This window comes from Parus major, chromosome Z (genome assembly GCF_001522545.3).
Source record: "Parus major isolate Abel chromosome Z, Parus_major1.1, whole genome shotgun sequence".
NCBI lineage: Eukaryota > Metazoa > Chordata > Aves > Passeriformes > Paridae > Parus > Parus major.
In genome coordinates, this window is record NC_031799.1 from 8,721,467 (window position 1) to 8,744,069 (window position 22,603).

The 22,603-nt window shown below is 47.5% G+C and overlaps 1 protein-coding gene across 10 annotated transcripts in view; it reads left to right on the plus strand.

Annotated features, from left to right (window-relative positions):
- Positions 1 to 22,603, plus strand: part of RUSC2 (RUN and SH3 domain containing 2) — a 58,602-nt gene that overhangs the window by 381 nt on the left and 35,618 nt on the right. For 2 of the 10 annotated variants that reach the window (XM_015652922.3, XM_015652921.3), the window contains exons 1-2: positions 6,471 to 6,806; positions 21,997 to 22,094. The gene's annotated coding sequence lies outside the window, so the exon portion shown is untranslated. Of the gene's footprint in view, positions 1 to 6,468; positions 6,807 to 19,728; positions 20,216 to 21,996; positions 22,095 to 22,603 lie in introns of those variants that run through there. The other 8 variants (XM_015652924.3, XM_015652925.3, XM_015652917.3 and 5 more) reach the window with 7 other exon arrangements.

Below are 22,603 nucleotides of genomic sequence, written 5' to 3' on the forward strand. Positions count from 1 at the left end.
CGGTGTCTGAAAATTATAATTTAGTCTTTTATGAAGCTCTCGTGTTTCATGGAGATGTCAAAAATTAATCCCTGAAATAGATCTTGGATTTTGTTTTAACCCCTTCCCTTTTTTTTCTCTTCATTATTCTATAATATAAATATTAACAGTTTCAATATTGTTTTGCTCTTGTGCCTATACTTGCTGCAGTTTGGGGGCCAAGAATGATAATGCTGTGTGATGAGGCACTGGAGCAGGAGGCCCAGCTGTGGATGCCCCATCCCTGGGAGTGCTCAAGGCCAGGTTGGATGGGGCTTGGAGCAGCCTGGTCTGGTGCAGGGGTTCCATGGCAGAGGCATGGAACAAGGTGGCCCAACGCAAGATCTCTTCCAACACAACCCATTCTGTGATTCTTTGATAACCAGTGATGACATGTCTCCTTGTCTTACACTGCAACAGGGGACAGCTTAGATCATCTTGTCTCTCCCCTGAATCTACAGGGTGACAGTGAGCAATCTCTGTCCATAATACTGTGGCACAGCAGGTGCATTTGGGCAGAGGCACCTCAAGGGTGTTTTCCATTGCTAACTGCAACACCTGCATTCCTTCCAGGCTGCCTGGAAGCTCTCACTCTGCCCAAGTGCATCCACACAACTCTCTGCCACTGACCTGTAGACTGCAAGTCCTTACTCATGGGCATCTCTTTGGGAGTGGGAGGCCAGAGGAGCACTACATGCTTGCCCTGTGCTCTCCAGTTGGATACTCAGCCAAGTCTGCTGTATGAATGGATACATCTCAGTAATCACCCATGCTAATTATCAGCTGGAACCAAAACAGCAGCATAAAGGCCCTCTTGGGTATCCATGGGCACAAGCACTGTATCCTCTAACCCCATAAGACCTCTGATAAAATTAATCGTAAATCCAGGTATTCCAGTTGGAAAGCTTCCTGTCCTAAGGGTTGATTTTTCTCACTCTAATTTTCAGCCTGAATGTGTTCTCTGCATTTATTCTCTTGTCATATCAGCTTTGTACTTCTGCTTCAGCAGTTTTGTTTGTCTCCTGTGATATATTTAGACAGAAATCCTATCCGCTCTCTGCCTACATTTGGCTAGGCTAAACAAGCCAGGCTCTTAAGTTTCTTCTTGTTTGATAGGTTTTCTGTTTCCCTCAGGCCCTTTCTGCACCTGTTCATTTGAGTTTATAATTTTTAAATGTGGGTGACCAGAATTTTTTTTGCATGATGCTTCTTTTATAAGTGCCTATACAATAGCTTTGGTATTTCACTGCCTCGCCTAGACTGTGTTTGCATTTCGTACAGTCTCATCATCTTCTTGTGTTCTTTAACACAGTTTTAGTGGTTATTTTTCCTAATTTTATTATGAGTATGCACAATTATTAGCTAAATTAGGTTAGCTACATAAATACCTCTCCTCTCATGCTTGACAACATGGGGAGGAGCTGAAGTCATCACAGAATAAGTCTGCGCACGCTGAGATGCTTTAAACTGGTGCCTTGTCCTCAGGGCCAAGCTTTTTCCATGAGGGCTGGCAAGGACATTTTGCTACATCTGCTGATGTGTTGGCTGATGTAAATATTCTGGAGTGAGGGAGCTGACATTTCTCCCAGCAATAAGCATTGGGGCCGAGTTCCCAGCCACAGCTCCCAGCCAGCCCTGTCCCTGTCCCTGTCCCTGTCCCTGTCCCTGTCCCTGTCCCTGTCCCTGTCCCTGTCCCTGTCCCTGTCCCTGTGTTGCTGTGTTGCTGCAGGGCTGGATGAGATGAAGGGCTCAGAAGAAGGGTGCAGAGCCCTGCAGCCTGGGCTTGACCTCTGAGTGCTTTTGGCCATATCTGCAGCACAGCTACTCTTCAGTTTTTCCAAAGCTAATCTTCTCCTGCCCTGCTTCTTATTTAGAAGAGTGTTTTTTTTTCTCTTCCTGGCACTGTAGGGAAGCCACCTCTCTCCCATCACTCCCCAGCTTGAAGGGAAGAGGTTTCCATACCCCTGTCTCTTCCCCCACCCCTCCAGCTGGGTGGAGCTGACTGTACTGAGCTGTCAGCTCCTGCTTTTCCACACAACAAGAGCTGAGCCCTCTGCCAGACTTTTCAGCTATAAATGGATCTTGACTTTTCCAACCCCCACTCTCATCACCAAGAGATGTTGTGGGATATCGGAGCTAGGCCAGGCTTCCTCTGAATTAGGAAAACATATGACCCAACCGCTCACTTTTCATAGGTTCTCTATGAGCATCATGCCTGGCTTTGGGGGAGCTGTGTGCCCTGGTGAGGGTTGTGCTGCTGAATTCCTTGTGTGCCCAGCGAGAGCCACTATTCTCAAACCCGAGTGTGAGACTGGGCCAGGCCTGCAGGTGCCATCACCAGCCCCACATGTCACCCACAAACACAGCACCAGCTGATCTGAGCAGTGTGTCTCCAGGGAAGGCCAATGTTTTTGTTACTGCCTGCATCCTACCTCCACATCCAAATCAGGCACTTCATAAAAGAAGCCTGTCTTTTGTACATAATGAGAAATCCTGCTTACCTCCCTTACCTTTGGGATTTATGGCAGGGATCCTGAGATCTTTTTAAGTTTTATTGCATTCTGGCTTCTCTGAGAGGCAGGGAACATCAATATCTCCTTGCTCACCACGGGCTGAAGAATGAACACCAAGGTGACTCAGGAAGTCAGTAGCTGCCCTGGATTTTAAACTGAAGGCTTTTGTGTCATCAAGTGCTAACCTCCATCAGCCCTGTGGGCATCCAGGCCATTCATTCCATGTAGAGTGCAGGTCTGTATTTAGAAAACTAATTTGTACTCTCATGTTGAAAAATTGCAGTCTGAAAGTCTCCTAGTTAGTGTGCTTTGTAGAAGCTGCTGGGCAAGGTTCCAGTCTGGTGACCTTTTGCTGGCAGCAGTGGGTTTGCATCCTTTGGTCTTAGACAGCAACACCTACAGCAGCTGCTTCAGAGGCTTCCTTACCTCCTGGCAGTCGTCCCTCAGAAACCTTCAGGCTGTGGATAAGGGTTCATAGAATTTTCAGAAGGTGCAAGCCTGGTTTATGGCTGTGCAGTAGTCTCTCTGCAGTTCTGATTCTGGTTCAGTTTTTGCTGTGGCAGCAGATGCTGTCTGACACATTTTCCTGCACAGGATGCCTGATATTCTGCATTTTCTTTTCCTCAGTGGCTTGGTTGTGTTGCCTTCTGGATGGATCAATGCATCTGTTGACAGGGAAGTGTTTGATGGACTTTGTGCAGGAATAATCTGTATTTCTTTTTTTAATGTGAGCTCAAGAATGTAATGTCCCAAACCATGATATTGCATAAGGCTTATGGTTTATTAAAACCTCATTTCTGTCTCCCTTCTGGAATTGTGAGCAGTATTTTGTACAAAACAGATGAGGGATAGATGAAGTTCTCCTTCACCCTCTTCTACTCCATCCCTGGGCTTTGAGCTCTGGGAATATATGAAATGAAGATACTGTATGTAGTTGTAGCTGCCTGATGCTCCTTCCTGTGGTAACCTGTGCTGCAGCTCAGCCAGGCATCAGAACCTGCTGGTTTGCCAGCCCAACTTGGAGTGCTTCAGGTTAAACTTGGTTGTGAGGAGTTTTTCTGCTTGGAGTGTTCCTCCCAGATGTAAAGGGAGGCTGGCTACCCCCAGTTATTTTTTGCCTTATGTAATCTATCTTCCACTGAATACTTAATTCCCAGTTCTTCACCAAAGGCCTGGACTCATAGCAGGGTATTTTCTGAGGTTTGCTGGCTCTAGGTCTCTGTTCTTCTGATTCTGGAACATGAAGCTTGATTGAGGTAATTATCTAGCATTCCTGGTCACTGTGCTTGGAGCACTCTTTGTCAAATGCTGCGCAGGGCATCAAAGCTCTGGTACCTGCAGTGCCTGGTCCTGCAGGGTCCCTGCACAGCACACCTAGCTCTGGTTTGGAAGACATAAAGAAGACTATAATTTTCTAGTGATTCTTAGTCAGGGCGGTTGGTTTGAAAACTTCTTGAGGAATTACAGGAGCATCTTGCAGAACAATTAGCATGACAGAACAGCAAATGGGAGATCATGCTGATAAATGCCACATGTAATGGTGATCTGTAGACAGCTTCTCACTGCCCACAAAGCTGTTTGGGGTCACTGAGGATTGTTATCTGAGCACATTAGCTAAATGTTCAGCTGTAGCCAAAAACCACTGGAAACAAAATTTGCTGGTATATATTCTTGAATATATATACAAGCTGTGCCTGCATCTTGCGTATCACATACCAGCTGGTCACCCTCTCTCAGAAAGAGTAACATAGACCTGGAAATTATATAGAAAAGTGGAATTGGGATGATTAAGGGACTGGGATAGCTTCTGTAAGGAAGAGAGATTAAAGAAGCAAAAGTAGATGATACTGGGAAAGAGCAAACGTCTGTAATATAGTGTTCAGCAGGGAGAAGTTGAGTAAAGACTGACCTTAATAAACTTTGCTATTTCTCACAGTGCAGAGGAAGCACATCCAGTAAAATAATTTATTAGACAGGAGGCCGAGGAAGTGCTTTTTCAACGCAGTTGATTTGTAGAACTTGTAGAACATGTTGCTACGAGATGGCATGAAGACTGAAAATACACACAGATTCCAAAAGGAACCAGACACCTAAATGGCAGAGATGTGTCTGTGAAACGTGATGGTCAGTGTGTGACCTCCAGCTCTAGGAGTTCCTGATTGTTGCAGGCTGGAAGAATGTGTCCTTAGGGGAGATCACTCTGATTGCACTCAGTGAAATCAGTCTGTAATTTTTATGTGCCAGTGCCATGTTACCAGAGATAGGGCACTAAACCAGAAGAATTCATGGTGAACCCACTGAGGTGATTCTGGTTACCAGAGTGTGTGGAAACAGTGGGGTAAAAATGAACCTATTTGGTTTCAAGCACTTCTGCTCTCACAGCTCTCCTGCAGGAGTCATGCACGACTCACCACAGATTTTCTTACCACTTTTATTGGCAAATCTGGATGGACTTTTGTCACGCTGTATTAGGAACAGCAAAGTGACAACACAGACTCTCTAGCCTTAGTTGCAAAAGAGAGCAAGTTTTATTCTTTCAGATCTTCTTCTATAGACAATTCTGAGCAGGTCCAAAAAGATAAAACTCTCATTTGCCGTCAAACCAACACATCACCATCATGGACAGTTAGGAACAACACCCCTTGACTGTTTCTTGCAAGAAAACAACAAGGAGACAAACAACACCTGCAAAGGTTGATTTCCTTCTCTAAGGACTGTTTGGATTCCTCCTTATGATCTCTCAGGCCATACTTAGACTTTCAGAAGAAGGGGACTGATGCAGGCATGGCCCATGGGCTGGCTCAGTGTACCAGGCACTGTTGTGGTTGTTGCAAGGGTGTGCCAGCCCAGTGGGCACTGCCCTGCCAGGCAGGTGACATACTTGGCATTAGCTGTCCAGTCTTTTCTCCCTCTTAGCTTATGATTGAGATGGAACAAAGTCTGGATCCTTAGAGCCTCTTATTCATGTAACTGTGGGTGGTGTTGTTATCCATCCAAATGTCTTGTCCTACGGAAAGGGGAAAGAACATTCTATTGCAAATTCTATTGTGAATTCCTTTATCCTTTCCAAGTCTTGTGTTGCAATTTCCTTCACAGTCTAAATAGCAAAATGTCTCCAGTCTCCCTCCATAGAGAACTGTGAAAGTTTGGAACTACAAAGGTTTGAAAAGTCTATTTGCTGATAACGAAGTACTCATTTTAGAAGCATTAACAGAAGCCACAGTTTCTTGCTGCTCATCCTATTGAAAATTTACCAGATCAATGGTTCTGGCATTTTGGTTTGTTGTGATTTTCTGTTCATTTGGTTTTGGTTTTGTGGTTTTGTGTTTTGTTTTGTGGTTTTGTTTTTTGGGGTTTTTTGCAGGTTTTTTAAAATTTCTTTTTATTTGTTTTTTTTTGGGGGGGGGTTGGGTATTTTTTGTGGGAGCTGGCTGAGGCTGTAGCAAAAGCAAAAGAGCAGTAAATGGGCATATTATTTTTTGTCTGCCATTCAGTTTGCTGTGAGGGAATTCTTTACTGGTTAAGCCTGATCATCGTATCACAGTGAGATTTTGGGAACGCTGGACTCAGAATCCAGTCATAATTTTACTTTTGCCTTGTTCCTTGAACTCATAAACATTAGAATGCTTGTGCCTCTTTCAGTGGGGTGGATAAAGTGTTTTAAAGCCAATTCTCTGCTCCCTACAGAGAAGAAAAAAGTCTCCTGGCAGCCTCAAGCTGTTTTTAAACGAGACAAATGCCCATGGTGCCTGTCTGCCAGAGCCCCCAGCCCCTGCACCGAGTCCCTTTTTAGCCACTTCTCCATGCAGCTATATCTGGCTCCAGTTCTTTGCTCGGGGAACGTGACCTCATCGTTGTTTTGGTATTTCCAGTGATTCAGCCTGGTCCCGGGCAGGGAGGAGTCATTCCTGGTGCAGGCTGACAGGGTGTTTGTGCGTTTCTGGAATTCCAGAGCAGCACAGCCTCAGCCCTTCCGCTGCTTTGACAGTTCGGCTGAGGCTGGGCTGGTGCACAGCATTCCTGCCTGGCAAATGGCCTGGGCACAGCTGGTAGAGGGATTGATGCTCCTGCTTTTGGGGGTAATGGGGATCCCTGTCTTTGCAGGGTACCTGCTGTGGTGAGGGTGAAGGAAGCTGCAAGCTGTAGCTTGTTTGTCGAGGGAAGCCACAAGGGATCTCTGCTGTATGGGTGGGAAGAGAGTCCCACAGAATGCCCATTCCTGTTTACAGGCTGCCAGCATTCCATGACAAAGTTTTCAACATCCACAGCAGCTTGGTAAGTGTTACTGTCCTTGTTTTTCAGGGGGGGAAACTGAGGCATTGAGCAGGGAATTGGTCTTCTTGAAGTTTTACCCTGCTGAGCTGGAGGTCCCCCACATCCTTACAGACCATGGTTTCTTGAGAGCTACAGGAACTCCTTGTACTTCCACTGCCAGTTTCACATAGAGGTCACTGGTATGAGCTATATGCCTGCCTGCCTGCTGTGCTGTGAAATGTCCTGAAAGAGCTCCTTCCCAGCCTCTCCCTGAGATGTCCCAAGGCTTGTTTAATGGGCAGTGGTTGAAACCTGCAAACCTCTCTTCTGCTGTTGGTTCTAGTTGAATGCAGTGGAGGAAAAACCCCTAAACCCTTTGATGCCTTGCTTCTTAACCATGAGATGAGCTCAGTTGGTTAGAGCATGATACTAATAATACCAAGGTTGTGGATTTGATCCCTGAATGGGACATTCACTTAAGGGTTGGACCTGATGGTCCTTGTGTGTCCCTTCCAATTCAGAATAGTCTGTGATGCCAACCTAGTCCCTATCCCCCGTGTTCTGTATTTGCTGTAAATCCAGCTGCAGTACAGCTTGTAAATTACCCTGAGATGGCAGAGAAAGAAAAAAGTCCTGGCAGGAGATACCAAAGGCGTTGAACTGGGAAAAGGGGATAAGTCTAAAAGCTGTGGAGACCTGGAGCCTGGGGAGAGGGCCAGGACAGTAGGAGTGGGTCTGAGCAGGTGAATGCTCCCCTTTCTCCCTGGCGTGGTGGGCTGCTGTGGCACTCTGCACTAGAGAAAGTGTGGGGCTGGGGATGTCCCAGCTGGGGTGCAGGATGGGAAGTTGGGTCGGTTTGCATTACTGCTAGCACGTACTGCATGTGGAGCTGAGGATCTGATGGAGAATGTGGAACTGGCGGGGTCTCCCCTCGCTAGTGGTCACTTCACCCCATGGCTTCCCCTGGCAGCCGCCGCCCTCCCGGCCTCTGTCCGAGCCGCAGGCAGCGGTCCCATCCCGCACAGCCCTGCCACGCTGTCCCCGCTTTCTGAGCCTGCTGTAAATGGCTCTCTGTAACTCGAGCTGCATTTCTGCCATAGCCCTCTCCTGTGCGCATCTGTATTTACACTGGGGCTTTCATTAGCAATCTGGCCCTCGCTCCTCTCTCCTGCCCACACGCTCCCCGAGTGAGACCCTGGCACCGCTGTGCCTGACGGGGGGCAGGTGGCTGGCAGCAGGAGGAATTCCTCAGCCAGCTCCGGTCTGGAAGAAGTGCCGTGTCATCTTGCCTGTTGCCCGCCATCCTGCATCAACAGGGGAGCAGCCGGCGGAGACTCCCCGCATCCCGGCTCTGATCCCTGAGCCGGCACGGGGACAAGCTGGTTTTGCTTTGGATTATCGCTGGCTCTGCATGCTGTGTTCGTCCTGTGGCTCTCATTCCAGCGCTGCTGCACTCGGCTTCCAGCTGCGGTGAGCTAAGCCCACGTCCTGGGGTGGTTGTATCTGGCAAGGTAGGAGCTGATCCCTCCTGTTTGTTCTGCTAAAAGTAATGTGACCAGTCCTGCCCCTGCTTTTACAGCGTGTGTCAATTAGTGGGTTTATTTTGCATTGTTCTGTAGCTCTGACAGGCAGCCAGTATGCTGCTCAGGCTGTAGCCTCTCTTGCAGGGAAAGAAGATGTGTGTATGCATTTCAGTTGTACACACATACTGGAAAAATCAAACTTTGTGTCCTTTTCTGCTTCAAGACGGAGTCTTCTCTTCTCTGTCTTGACTGTTCTCATGCAGCATCCTGTGCATGTTCTTCAGGTCATGTCACCTGCTTCTCCAGGAGGTGTGAGAGTCGAGAGCAGCCTGATGTGTCTTGGGAGAAAGAGGGAGGGAGGTGAAACTCACTGAAGATGAAAATCAAGGAAGTTCAATAGGCTTGGAAATGGTTTTAAAGAAGTTATTTTTAACCCAGAAAATCAGACAAGGAAAGAGCTTCTTTTCCTTGCATAGTCTCAAAAGGGTGATTTGCTTTTGATTTCTATTTTTTTTTTCTTTTAGTGCTTTAAAGCACACTGTTTTGATATGGAAAGGCCTGAGGCTGCTGCTGTCCCTAGGGATAAAGGACAGTCAGTCTTGTTAGTCTGGTGCCTCCTTTCCAGCAGTGAACCTTGCTGACATTAGTGCTTCACCTGCCCCCACCACTGCACACCTTTGCTGCTGCCACATCGGGAAAATAGGTGATGACCAAGAAACCCAATCCCTGCTGGATTTCCCTGCAGCAGCCAAGGAGAGATAAAATAGGAAGGCGTCAGCATTTTCTGTGTTTAGGCACGACTGTTCCCTTTTTAGTCCACAGCAGCTGGGATGTGCGCTCAGCCATCCATCTTCCCTGAGCCTAATGTACCTGGGCTTCCCTCCTATATGGATCAGAGTCTGTCTCCTCAGCAGGACAGACAGGGATACCAGGCCTCCTGCAGGTGATGGCTCGCTTCTGAGGCCTACCCCAAAGAGCAAACCACGTTCTAGGGCCCTGCTATATCCCTGTGAAGAGGATAAAGGGGTGCTCAAGCTTTCCTCAGCATATCCTGCGGTGCTGCCAGTGGGTGTATAAATAGTGCCCACAGTATACTATTTTGGTGACAAGCTCTTCCCAGGATTCATCCAAAGAGTTATGTGAGCAAGTGTTAAAAATAACACCAAGCCCTGCCCAAGGGCTGGCGTCATTTCAGCCAAAGTATTGGGAATCTTCCATAGAGAGCAGTGTTGGACCCTTGGTGGGGGGCAGCAGGAGGGAGTCCAGAACAGCTTCCCATATTTTCCTCCTTTTGCTGTCCTCATGACTACAGAGGACTGTGACCCTCAGCTTCAGCAGATGTGCTGGTCACCAAGAAGGTGTGAGACTTTCACTTCTAATTAAGTTATTTGCTACTGGGCTTTCCCTGTGCATTTTGAGTATTATTGCTGGGTCTAATGAAAGGTACAGGAAATTTAATCTATCTTTAATTTAGCCTGCTGTCAGGTCCCCGCTGGTGGCCAGACCTTACTGCCTCATTAGAAAGTCTAGGGCTGTAGAATGGAATATGGAGGCATTCTGGTACTGAGTTAGGCTTATCCTGAAGACTGGTAGCTGGAGATTACTTTAACTCTGGAAAGGATATTAAATCAATGTGTTGAATTATGGCTGTAGCTCTGGACATTCTTGGCATCCATGTAAACACAAACGTTATCCCAAAATTCTGCCCTTTTCATGGTGCAGTTGGTGTGTGTAACTGAGAGCTGGACCACACAGCAGAGATATCTGGGGAGCCACACCCCTTGAGCTGTGCAGCCAGTGCAGGATGCAGCATCCCACTGTGACGCTGGAGCTGTGGTTCGCTCCCCTCAGGCTGGGTTTTGCTTGTTGTTGGTCGGGTTCTATGCTGGTTATGCAATTCAGCTACTGTCATGCTGCAGCAGCATCATGCTGTGTGCTGGAAAGCAAGAGACCTCACTGGAAGGCAGCAAACCTCACTTAGGCCTTGTGCTCAGTGTGTGAAGCCCAGAGCTCACATAAAGGCTTTTTGAGGGGTTCATGCTCAAAGATGCCCTGTCTGAAGAGAGAGCTAATGAATCTTGCAGGTGGATGATGTGGCTCCACTCTGGCCTGGTTTCATATGAGATGCAGAAGCCCCTGTGGGAGTAGAGCACCCATTGCTTAATTGCACGGCTTAATATGCAAATCCTCAAACACAGGAGAAGAGAAAGAGGTGAGATGTCCTCTGGATGCAAACACAGGAGCAAAAGTCAGGCTCGCCTGTTTGCTGTGAGTTGACAGCAGTGGTATCACAGGCAGAGATGCATCTCTTTCAGATGCTGGAATTCAGGATGACAGCACTAATCCCCCTTTATAGCTCCTTGCCCCCCATGTTTGCATCCCCAGATACATCAGTTCCAGTTTCTGGCTTTGTAGAGAAAGGGCTGGACAGTTACAGCTGGCCTTGATGATCTCGGAGATCTTTTCCAGCCTGAATCATTCTGTGGTTCTGTAGTCTTTCAGAAATTTCAGAAGGCTGTATTTATTTTAAGCTGAAAGAGAAGGTTGCTGTGAAAGCAGCAAGTATGTGAAAATTGCTAAAGAGGTTGCAAGTGCTTTTATTCTTCACCTTCTCTGATATGGGATTACTAATTCTGGCAGATGTTCCCAGGGATGGGGAGCAGGTCCTGTTTGAACATCATGACCAAGCGTTTTCCCTGTCTTTTGCATTGAGAGCAAGTGAGGGAGCAGAGCAGATGCTTGGCTTCTGGCTTGGACTATTGTATCTCCAGTGCTCCACCCTTCTTGCCCTCTTGCCTTTTGGCTGGTCTTCTTTTTTCCAGGCTGTGTGTCGAGAGCCACAGGCTGGGTGTGTGCACAGGATGGAGTGCTTTCTTAAGCGTGCATTGAAAGCACAGACTTCAGAATTGTCCGGACATGGAAGTACGTCATGGGGATGAAAAGCATGTTTCTGTTGTGCTCTGGGCAATCAGTCCTTCATCAGGGGCTTCCTGCTCCTCAGTTATTCTGTTCCTTCCTGCTGCTCTCTCATGTCCAGCCACCAAAGAGCTCTCTGAGTCACCACGGTGGCTGCTTATTATTAGGCCTCAGCCAAGGCTTGGTGTATCATCATACATTACAGAGCTCCTGAGGGCTCTTTTAGGGCTTTTTCCACCCTGGCATGCTCTTGTTCCTCTGAATGGAATGTGTCTGGAGTGTGTAGGGACATCTTGTTTGTTGTCCTCAAGCACCTCTTTGTTGGATGTTTCTTGATAGTTTTCTAATAGTTCTTCTATCTAGAACAGCCTTCTAGACTATTCTCTGGTAGTCTCTGTGGTGCCAGAGCCACACACCAGGGATTCCAGGAGTTCCTGAAGTGCCAAAATGTCTCCATGGGGATCGTGTAGAGAGGTCTGCCCCAGCTCTTTCCTCTTCCTCACAGGAGGCTGAGCCCTATTTCAGTCTGCCCAACACAATCCAAGCTTGGCACATTTGTCAGCCATCTCCTGTGACCTGCTTTGCCTTTGTGGCCTGCCTCACCACTGCTGCCTGGGCTTTGCCTCTGCCAGCTTTTATTTTCTATTCTAAAGAACAGGACAGGATTTCCTCCCACACACAGATCCCCTTTATCCCTATAGCATCTCTTCACTGGGGTGTCTTTTCTCCAATCTGAGCAAAATTGTTGCCACAGCCAACAAATTTCCCATTTCTGGCTCTGTGTGCCTGTGCACATGGGATACGCATGCCATGCATTTGGGATGGCTGCCTGTTGTTTGAACATGACTTTTGGAGGAGGCAGACCTTGCACAACTTGCACAGCAGCTGGGAGCTGCGAGTTAAGACTCTTTGTGTTAATTAAATGTACACCGATAAGCACATACAGCCACAAGGTTGCTTAATCATGGGCTGACCTGACATGAAGACCTTGAATACAGCTGACTGATGATCCATGACAGCTTGCCCTGGTAGATGGGAAGATGGTAATAATAACCAGAGAGAAATTTAGAAGGGTTCTCAGCTTTGACCAAGGATTGTCTCCAACAAGACTGAATTCTTGAGGAAAAGGTTTCTTCACTGTGAAAGGGGGTTAATTCACTGGCTGAAAGCTCACAGAAAGCATGTTCTGCTTAGGGAAAAGATACATCTGGAGTATGTTTTTAACAGCCAGGTGGATTAGCAGCCAGATCAGCTGGCACAGGATGCTTTTCTACTCTCAGCTGTACCTGTGCATTTGCTGTGTCTTTCCAGGAGTGTGTTTGTATTTCTCCAGGTATTCTTCCTCACAGAATAAATTGCTCTCAGCTTTTAATCCTGCATTAGAGGCTTCCTGTTTCTCTGAGTCAAACAGAAGTCACACAACAATAAGACCTCCAAAAGCCATGTAATGATCATGTCTCCCTGAGCAGGCACAGTGGACTTGGGCTATGCCATTCTGTGGGTTTCTTTATTTAATCTCTGGAAGCTCCCACTGATCATGACATTACCTGCTGCATCCTTCATTTTAGCAATCCAATCCCTTCCTTCTTTTGACATTTCCTGATGCTATGAGTTGACCAAGATTGTAACATTTGTTTTGCAGTAAAGTTGGAAAAATATATTGTTTCCAATTTTTAACTGTAAGGGCCTGTGAAGATTAACAGGAGTGCATGCCTCTAAATAAGTAAAGCAAAGAGCTTCTGATATATACAACACCATGGAAAATTTTAAGAAAACAAATTTACCTCCTGACTGCTCTGCTTTTTTTGTGGAATAGCAAATGGTTAGTTTTATCTGTTATACCTGATGTCTAAACTCAACTCTCCTGTGTGGCCCTCAGGGATCCTCTTGTTGAGGATGTGAAGAGCAGCTTGTCCACTTGCTCTTGGCAGCAGCCTTTTATACATTTTGGAACTGCTTTAATGTACCCCCTGGTTTTCCCCTGAGAACTGACCCACTTGCTTTGCAGTTTACTCCTTTCTGTCCTTTTTTTCCGTGTTGTCTTCAAACTCTCAGCATTTTGTCCATTTAGGATATGTCCATGTGCCAGTGTGGGCAGAGGGGAAGGATGACTCCAAGTCTTGCACATGCAAGACATGCCTATTCATAGCCCTACATGTTGTTTTCCTGCTTCAAAGCAAAGTGCCACTATTGCTCAAGCTTTGCCTGTGATCTGCAGTTACCACAGATCCCTTCTGAATGAGCAGGTCATGCACAGTGATTAAGGGTGGGGATGTGCAGTTCGTGCTGTGTGGGGTGTTATGGTAATGGCTATAACTTATGTCAATTTTCTGTTCGTGTATAGGCCTTATCCCTTCACCTAACAGTACTGTAGACAGCACAGGTGAAGAGTAAGAGACACCTGCTCCATCTGAGAGCCAGCAGGGTAATGTACAAGTGGTGGACACGGTTGTGAGAAGTTTCCAGTGGTCCTGTTCCCTCTCCCCTCTGCAGCTTTTCTGCTGGGATGTGGGTGCTCAGGAGCCCAGGAAGTCCCTTGTGTAGCTCTGGAGCCCTGTGCCTGCCAATACTGTGCTGTTCTGTTGCTGCTGATAGGTGGGGATGGAGTGAATCTTCAAGTGTCTTTTAATCACAGAGTGCTTTGCAACTGCCAAGATACTGCTCTATTTGCCACTAAAACATAGCCAGCTGGAGCAGGTAACAATGCAGAGCAGCACTCTGTGTCCAGTTTGGGTGGTGACTGGAGAAACTTAGAGGGAAAATCAGCATGAGCAACCATAACTGATATCACATGTTTCTAATAAATCAGCCAGTGATTATGTACTGCCTGCACTTCGTTGCAAAGTGGAGTGGGAATGTTTGAGAGCTGGCAGGTCTGTTGGGAACTTTCTGTTCTTTGTGGCAAGTTCACAGATATCTCTGTTTGACTTTTGCTGTTGCTTAGAACAGGGATGGCAGGGGAGGACTTTGGCACATGCAGAGTGATGTTAATGTGGGTTTTCTGTGTGAATCATGGGATTGTAGAATGGTTTGGGTTGGAAGGGGCCTTATAAAGATCATTTAGTTCCAACCTCCTTGCCCTGGGCAGGGAAATCCAGAACAGTTTTCATACTTACAGTTGCCTTGGAAAACTGAAATGTTTATGACTCAGTCTTTGAGCAAGAGGGCAGGAGGATTTTCTTCCATTCTTGGACGTGGCCTCTTGTGCTTCCAACAGCGATGTTTTTTCTTCTCCTCTGCTTGCCCTTTCCCTGCTTCATCCCTTCCATTGCAGTTCCTGTGAGCTGAGCTTCGTGTGCAGTGCAGTCATCCTCACTTTGAGTCAACCCAGCCATGCCCCTGGAGTGGGAAGAGAATGTCACTTTGCTGCACATCATGGGAACCATAAGCAGTCACTGTCCTCGAGCAGTGCGTGCTGTGTACACAGTGAACCATTATTTCAGGGCTGCAGATTCAGCTCAGCCCTGCAGCTTTTCATCTGCTTAGTTGGGAGTACATAATTTTTATTTGAGGTCAGAATACAGCAGTGCTGTGGGTGCCAAGTTCACCATCCCCAGTGTATTATGTTATGTGGCATCTTAAGGCTTTCCTCATGGCAGCAGGGAGCTATTAAGTTATTGTGAAACTAGTTATTTAGGTAAATGGTGCTTTTGCTTTAGGGGCAGCATTGATCCTGTTTTGAAAACTAATTTTAATAGGACTGAAGCTAGTAACACCTTAATATCCACTTTACCATGGCTACTCAGTGATTGTTTGCCAGATTAAAAGGCTTGCTTTTTTTTTTTTTTTTTTTTAATTCCCTTTTGGGCTTCTTTTGCCACCAGGTCATGATAATATCACCAAATGTCCCTGACTTTTTTTTTTTTTTTTTTTAAAATTCCCTTTTGGCTTCTTTTGCCAAGTATTTGACTGGTGAGAGTTTATATTCCCAGTCAGTGTAGCGTCAATACCTGAGTGAGTGCTTGAAGAAACAACTTTGCTCTCAGAGCTGAGCTCCTACTTAAAACACCCTGAAACCTCAGTCTAGATCAGTTATGTCCAGGCTTTGCCTTAATTCAAGATTTTCTGTGCAGCTTTATGACCCTGCAGATCTGATGATCAAAGCTGAGCCTTCAGACATGAGTCAGGAGCTGCTCTGCTGTTTGTGTTCTGATTTCTCTCTGCCTAGAAACATTTATCTGGGTTTTTTTTGTGCTCTTTCTTGGGCAGTACTAAGTATTAGAAGATGGGCGCTAAGAGTTGGGTTGTAGGGTCATTTCTTCCTTTCACATAGAATTCCAAGTGATTCGTATGGATGCTAACTATGAGCAAAGGCAGAGAGCACAGTGCCTGTGGAATAGCAGGCTGCATAGCTTTCTCAGTCTTGCCTGAGAAAGTGGCCTGGGAAATCATGGGGAGGAATTGAAACTATCCTCAGAGATAGAAAACAGCCTTGCAGGTGCTGTTTGTCTGTTCCTTGTTTTCTTGCAAGAGAAGGTCAAGGGGTGGTGTACCCCACTGACCAATGATGGTGATGTGTTAGTTCATTAGCCAATAAAAGTTTTACTTTCCTGTACTTTCACCTATCAGTCTGTAAAAGAAGATCTGAGGTAATAAACCTTGGAGGAACTCTCCTGTTCAACACACAAGAGAGTCTGTGTCGTTCTTCTCGCTGTTCCCAATAGAGCGACAGATTCACATCTCCCTGTTACCCCAGCCTCCTTTGGGGTACAAATATCCTGGAATTCTGGCCTGGAAGGGACTGGAGACAGACAGCTGGTTGAGGGCAGGGTTTGGTTTTCTCACAGATGCCTCAGTAGTGTGGAGGTATGTGGAACTGAGCCCAGCCCTGTGCGGAGCTGTGCCAGCACTAGCCCTATCTGGGAGTTGTGACTTTTTATGGAGCTTGTGAGGGCCTCTGTTCCTGGGCAGTGAAGCATCAGTTGCCAGCACTAGGAAGGATTTGACCTCAGTACTGGAAGTTTGGAATTCAGATGGTGATTGGGATGGAGGAACCACCTTGCACAGTATGTTTTTTTCTAGAAGTGGTTGCAGATGGTTAGCAAAGAGGGGGAGCGGGACACACAAGTATCCTATTCAGTCTGTTTCTCCCAGGACATTTGCTAATATTTTTATTTTTGTTAATAACCTGAGATGAGTCTCTCAAATGCTCGTCCTGTCTCCCATTAATCCATGTGTAATTCTTCCATTCATAGTACCCTTTGAGAGCTAAGAGGCAGCAAACAGACTAGGGGAAGATAATAGGAATGCTGAAAGAGGAACTGCTGCTCTGAAGGGAAATTGTTAGTGGAGATCAGCCTCAAAATGGAAGCTGTTCAATACACGAAGTAATGCTCTGTGCACCAGAAAGTAAGACTTCAATAGTGATATTTCCTAAAGACACAAAGCTAAGGAAGCATTGCCAGAGGCTGTTCAGTGTTATTCAGTAGGAAGAGCTGGGATTATTCCTTAAGGAACATTACAAATGGGAACTGGATAGTTCAGAATTGCATGGTTGTGTGCCTAAAAAAATGAGCAAAAAATTCAGCTCACTGGGGAAGAGTGACAGTGGGGGGAAAACTCAGGGGCTCAGAGTGGCATATAGGATAACTGTGAGCATCTAAGTATGGCTATCATGTGCTAACATGACCCAGTGTCATCCAGTGTGACACACTGGACAAAGCATCTCTAGCAGAGATGGGGAAATCTTAGCATATTAAGGCATGGGAGACCTTGCTTGGAAGACTGAGCATTTCCTGTCTCTCTCTGAAGGCTGTGTGCAAACTGGGTCAGGTCCAGAGAAGGAATATGGGTATGATCAAAGAAATGAAAAGCCTACCTAATGTGAAGTGATTAGAGAACTCAAATGGTATAACTTTAAACACAGGCTGGATAAATGCTGACGTTAAAGCTCATTTTTGGAACATGAGTGAATAGGGGTGAGCTATGCATGGATAAAGATAAGCTGGAAATTCAAAGAATGTTCTCAAACATCAGAGGACTGAACTTGGGGAATTAATTCTGTTAGAAGACAGTAAGCAACAAGAAATGTCCAAGTTTTTTTAAAAAACCAGCAATAACATTCTCCTTTGAAGTAATTTCCTCATTTGGAGGTGTGGCTCCTGCTTTGGGCTGCTAGTCCTGAAGAAATCAGTACTGCTGCTGTGGGCAGTGGGCAGGGCTCACTGGGACACAGGGTCATCATGGTGGGCTGGTGAATTTGGATGTAGAAAATGTGTCTTTGACGGCAAAACCTCACAGACTCCCATGCCTCTGTCCTCAGTTCCCCTTGGAAAGCAGGCTCAGTGTGGATCGGTTAGTGATCCCCCCGGGAAATGTGTGAGCTAGGGGCAGGCATTTCCACTGTGCTAACATATGTTTTTATCAGTCTGCTTGGATTTTTGACCCCTCGTTCAAAAGCTCCTGTATCTGTTCCCACAGAGCAGAAGAGATGTCGAGCACATGTCGGTAATGATCAGCCTGTATTGATCTCTGTGTGTCAGAGAGATGTTGTTTGACCTTGAAGCACAGGACTTGAAGGAATGGGGAATTATTTTAGTTTTCCTTTTTATGAAGTTTTATCATCTGCTTTACTGTTGGCTCCTGTTTTCCAATTCCCCCTTGCTCTAGTTGAGCAGACCAATGCTCTGAGTTCAACTCTGACCAACATCTCTCTCTCTGGCATTTCCCAAACAGCCTGGATGGTGTTGGTGCTGGGTGGGGTTGCTGTGGGATTTAGATTTCTGCCACAAACAATGGGTAGGCAGGGTAAGAAGAAACCGAGCTGCTTTCACCTTGCTCCTAAGTGGTCCAGCACATGAAAAGAGTGAAGATGTCCCTGTGGCCGTGCTACAAATGTGGCCAGAATGTGTATCCTAGGCATGTTCCTGCTGTTGCACCTGGAGATAGCCAGGCATAGATTTTCTGCTGTGAGGGAGATCTTGCTGTTGCTTGTACCACCTTCTGTTTGCTTGAGAGGCATGGGCACACTGAAGGTAATGAGGGCCCACCCTTTAGGAGGAGGTGGCAGACAGCTCCCTTTGCTGGGGTACAGCTGTGAGCTGGAGGCAGCAGCTGGGGCTGCCTGGCAGTTTTGAGGGTGGTCAGGTCGTGCTGCACACCTGATGGTGAGGGATGATTAAAGACCTGTCCTAGCATAGCGCTTGATGTGGGAGCTACAGCCCAGACAGCTGACTGGAATCTGGGGCTGAGCTGTTTCCAGTTCATGCATCACTGGAGCAGCTTTGCAGCAAATAGGTGGGAGGCTGGGTCAGGGTGATTTTACTGCACAATTGCGGCAAAAGTGGAATGGGTTCTTCTTGTACGTGGGTGTGTGCTGACCTTAGCAGCCAATTCCCGCGTGATATATGAAGAAGCCCAAGACCAAAATGTGTTGGGCTTTCTAACACCCAGTTGATCTATTTGTGACCTAGCTGTTGTCAGCAAGAACTCCAGGTACATGTACAGCTCATGTCCAGTGTGAGTGCAGCACCTGTGGCTCTCCCAAAGTGGTAAGCTTTGCTGCAGCCCAGGACTGGGAGGAGGAGGTAACTCCTTACTGGAATTCACAAGTGGGAGATTGTGTTGTGCATTTGGTTCTGACAGCCCTGGAACAAGGGATAAGGAGGTGAGATGGCAAAAATCCTCCCCAACACCTGGGATGCTTGTGAATAGTGAGACTGACATAGCTTGATAAGGAAATTTCTCCTGCTGAGCTACCTACACCGCAGAGTGCTGGAGCCTCTGGGAAGCACCTATCCCTACCTGCCCAGGTGAACCAAGATGGGAACCCCTCTTACTGCAGGGGCAGGCATGTCTTGACACCTCCACCTCTCTCACCTTCCTTCTCCAAGGAATACAGTCACCAGCCTGCAGAATCCCTGCTCCCTCCTTGCATCAGACTGTGGAGACAGACATGCTCCCTTTCTTGCACTGACTCATCCCAGTGATCAAATAGAAGTCATCTCCTAGAAGACAGTCTGCAAGAAAGAGCTTTGTTCTTCCTTATTAGCGCCTGAGATCTCCTGCTGCCTGCAAAGCTTTGGGACAGGCCATCACTTCCTAGTGCTGTTGCTGAGGGAGGCAGATCAGGGAGGGAGATGCTGCAAAGGGGTGTGTGCTGCAGAGGGTCGAGGCCATGTGAGTTTGAGATCTGAGGAACATGCAGAATGTATTTCTGGGAGGAGGGTACAGACATTTATGTTCGGAACAGACGTGTAAATAGGCGTGTTTCTTCGGGAACCCCTTGTCTGCTTCATTGCTCTGTCTGATTTTAAAGAAAATAGCCCCCTGAAGCCATCTGCTCTGGTGTGTGTGTCTGCTGCACCAGACAGGCATTGCTGTCAGTGAATTGGTTAATGCCAGTGTCCTGTGGCAGGGGCAGGGATGAAGGCAAGCACTCAGCCTGCCAGCATTTATACCTCCTGGCGTCAGCATTGGCAATGCTTGTGGAGGACTGGGGAGGGCACTGAAATAGTTTCCATTCTCCTCTCTGCTGTGGGAACGAGTCTCCTGGGTAACAAATGCTCCTTGTTCTGCACAGAGCTCCACAGCTGAAACTCTCTGTCTCTTTCCTCGCTGTTGCTCCCTGACTGTCCCAGCTGAAGGGGCCGGAGATGTCTGCTTGAGCCTGCCTTAATTAACACTGACAGCACAATGGGACTGGCCATACGGGGGTCCTGGGGCTGCACATTAATGGGAGCACAGTAAATAGTCTCATTTACAGCAGCTTGGTTGGAGCAGAGCCTGCCAGGCCTGGCTTTCTGCTTGCTGTAATGGCCAGGCATGGAGGTAGGTCCCTCACTCCTGCATCCTCCTGGGGGATTGTCCCTGCCTCTTGAAGAGGACCAGCTGGTGGAGTGGGTCCTGAGCATCCCAGGAAAGGCAGGCAGTGCACTGGGGAGCATAAAGTGCTGCTGACAGGACTGATACTCAATGTATCCTTGGGAAGGACCTGACCTGTGGAGCGTGACCGCTGGGACTGGTGGAGGGATCACTCACTGTGGTTTAGAGGTGAGTAGCAGAGCTGCATCTGTGATGCTGTCTCCAGTGCAGTGGACACAGTCAGCACAGCCTACAGCCCAAGGCCCTTTCTCTTTTCCCAGTAGAATGGTCTCTTTGCACTGGAGGGAGTCCTGGACTCCTGCCTCTGAAGCCCTTGGTAGGAACCACCCCCCGCCCCATGGTTTTTTGTCAGAAATCTGATTTCAATGTTGCTTGAAGAGATACTTTAAAAATTTGTAGTGTTTTTGGATCTGAGATAATTGGAAACCAGTTCCGCTAGTTAAGTCTAACATTTCTCTGTCATAGGTTTTTATGTTGACCTCTCCAGAGGCAGAAACTTCTGTAAGGTGTTACATTGTCTGGATTGTTGCTGTGTTACTTGTTTGCTGCTTTGGGTAAATCATGGGATAAAGTAAAAAGTACTCAGACATGTGGCAGTTCCTAATCTCTTAAAATTTGTGTCCGTGTGACCATTTTATTCCTTCTTTCCTTTGCTCTGATCTGCTCATTTCCCACAGAGCCTCAGTTTAGGAGGCTGGGACTCACAGGTTTTGCTTTTTCCAGTGTGGATACTTCAATTTCTGAGCTGTGCTTGGCTCCACACAGGGCTTTAGGCAAAGGGCTGGATGAAAAAGGGCAGTAAAGTGAGCAGTCCCTCCAGGATGGAAGCTGTTCCAGTGCTAGGAACATCTGTCCTGGCACAGCACAGGCCAGAGCACAGCTGGGTTTCTAAAGTGTGTGGTTATGTCCCAGTGGGTAGAAAAGCAGAAGTAGCCACATTTGTCCCTACTGTGCCCTGCACTACTCTGCTTATGGAGCAAGTTCTGTCAGCCCTTCTTACCAGCTGCTTCTGGTGAAAAGAGATATGAAAAAATCTTTCCAGATACCAAGAGAGCCTGAGCTTTGCAGGTGGTGACCACCTGTTTCAGGTAGATCTGTTGATCTGCTGTGGGTTGATTTGTCAAGGTGCTGGGATCTAGCCCAGGTCATGGACAGCACTTTAGTCACAAACTGCAGCTAAGAGGTGGTGGGATCTTGATTTGAGGTCCCCTGTGAGAGCAGGGACTGCAGACGTCCTGCTCCTGCCAGGTGAGTCCAGCACTGTGGGAAGTGGTGGTGATTGCATCTTGCTCTGGAGGTGGCTGCATTTCAGGGATGCTGTTTAGACATTGTTGATGAAGTTGCCCAGGGCAAGGCACTACAGAAATTTAAAGAAGCTTCAGGAAGCTTCTTGCAGTGTTCCCATCCTCCTCCTCCTCCTCCTCTGCATTGCTTTGCAGACTGCCATTTTATCTCCAAGGCTTCTAGCTGCCATTACCAACAGTAGGAGCACTCCAGTCCCTTTTGCTTTCCTTTGCAAAGACGGGCTGAAGAGATCAGGCAGCCTGCAAACACAACATCCGAAATCCAGTCTCATCACAGAATAGGATGCTGCAGCTCTATTTTATAGCACAGGCTTCGATCTTTTTATTTCTCCTTATGCTGCCTTCCCAATTTCCCAGTTCCTGTAACAGTCAATCCTCCATCATCCCCTCCTTTTCTGCTCCCTCCCATCCCCTGCCTGGTCTGAGGTTCCACAGGGACTGACTGCGAGCTGAAGCGGCGGTGCTGTGGGCATGCTTGTTCCTTCACACGCAGCAACGTCACAGCAGCAGCAGCAGCAGCAGCAGCAGGAGCATCGGAGATGTGATTGCGCAGACCCTCTGCATTGCCAGGGATGCAGCTGTGAAGGGAAAAAAAAAACAAAACACAACCCAGAAAAAAAAAAATTGACTCTGTGTTTCCCACAGCATCCTGTGGGAGAGAGCAGGGAGCCTTCTGGAATCTGAGCGCTCAGGAGTGCCGGAGCAGAGTGACAGGAGACGGGGAGCCAAGGATCCGTAGAAAGGTGAGATGTACAGATTATCGGGGTCGGTGTCACTTGTGCTGTTGGTTTTCAGGCCGCTCAGTGGCCGGTTTGTTTTTGTGGAGGATGCCAGCTAGCCGGTGAAGCCTAAGGGTCGCTTTGTCTCTTCCGAGGCTGCATTGCTTTGGAGCTGGCTGTGGCTGTCATGGGTGTGAGCGAGCGAGGAGGCTGTGGCTGCTGCGCGCTGTTTGCCCATTGTAGCTGTGAAATAGCGATTGTCATGTCCGGAGCTGGCTGTGCAGAGGCGAATCGTGCTTCGCCCTGGCAGTGCCTCCGCACAGCTCTCCATTGTGCCTGCCATGACAGCCCAGCCCGCAGGGATTGTTGTGGTCCCGCCAGAGACCATGCTCTCCGTGCATCCCTGGCGGTGATGCTGCTGTGCAGCTCAAAAGCTGTTTTGACAGACAGCGCTTCCATGAAAAGCCAGAGACAAAGGGCTCAGACAGAGAAAAGGTTGCTGTCTGCTGTCACTGTGGCTTTTTTTTTTTTTT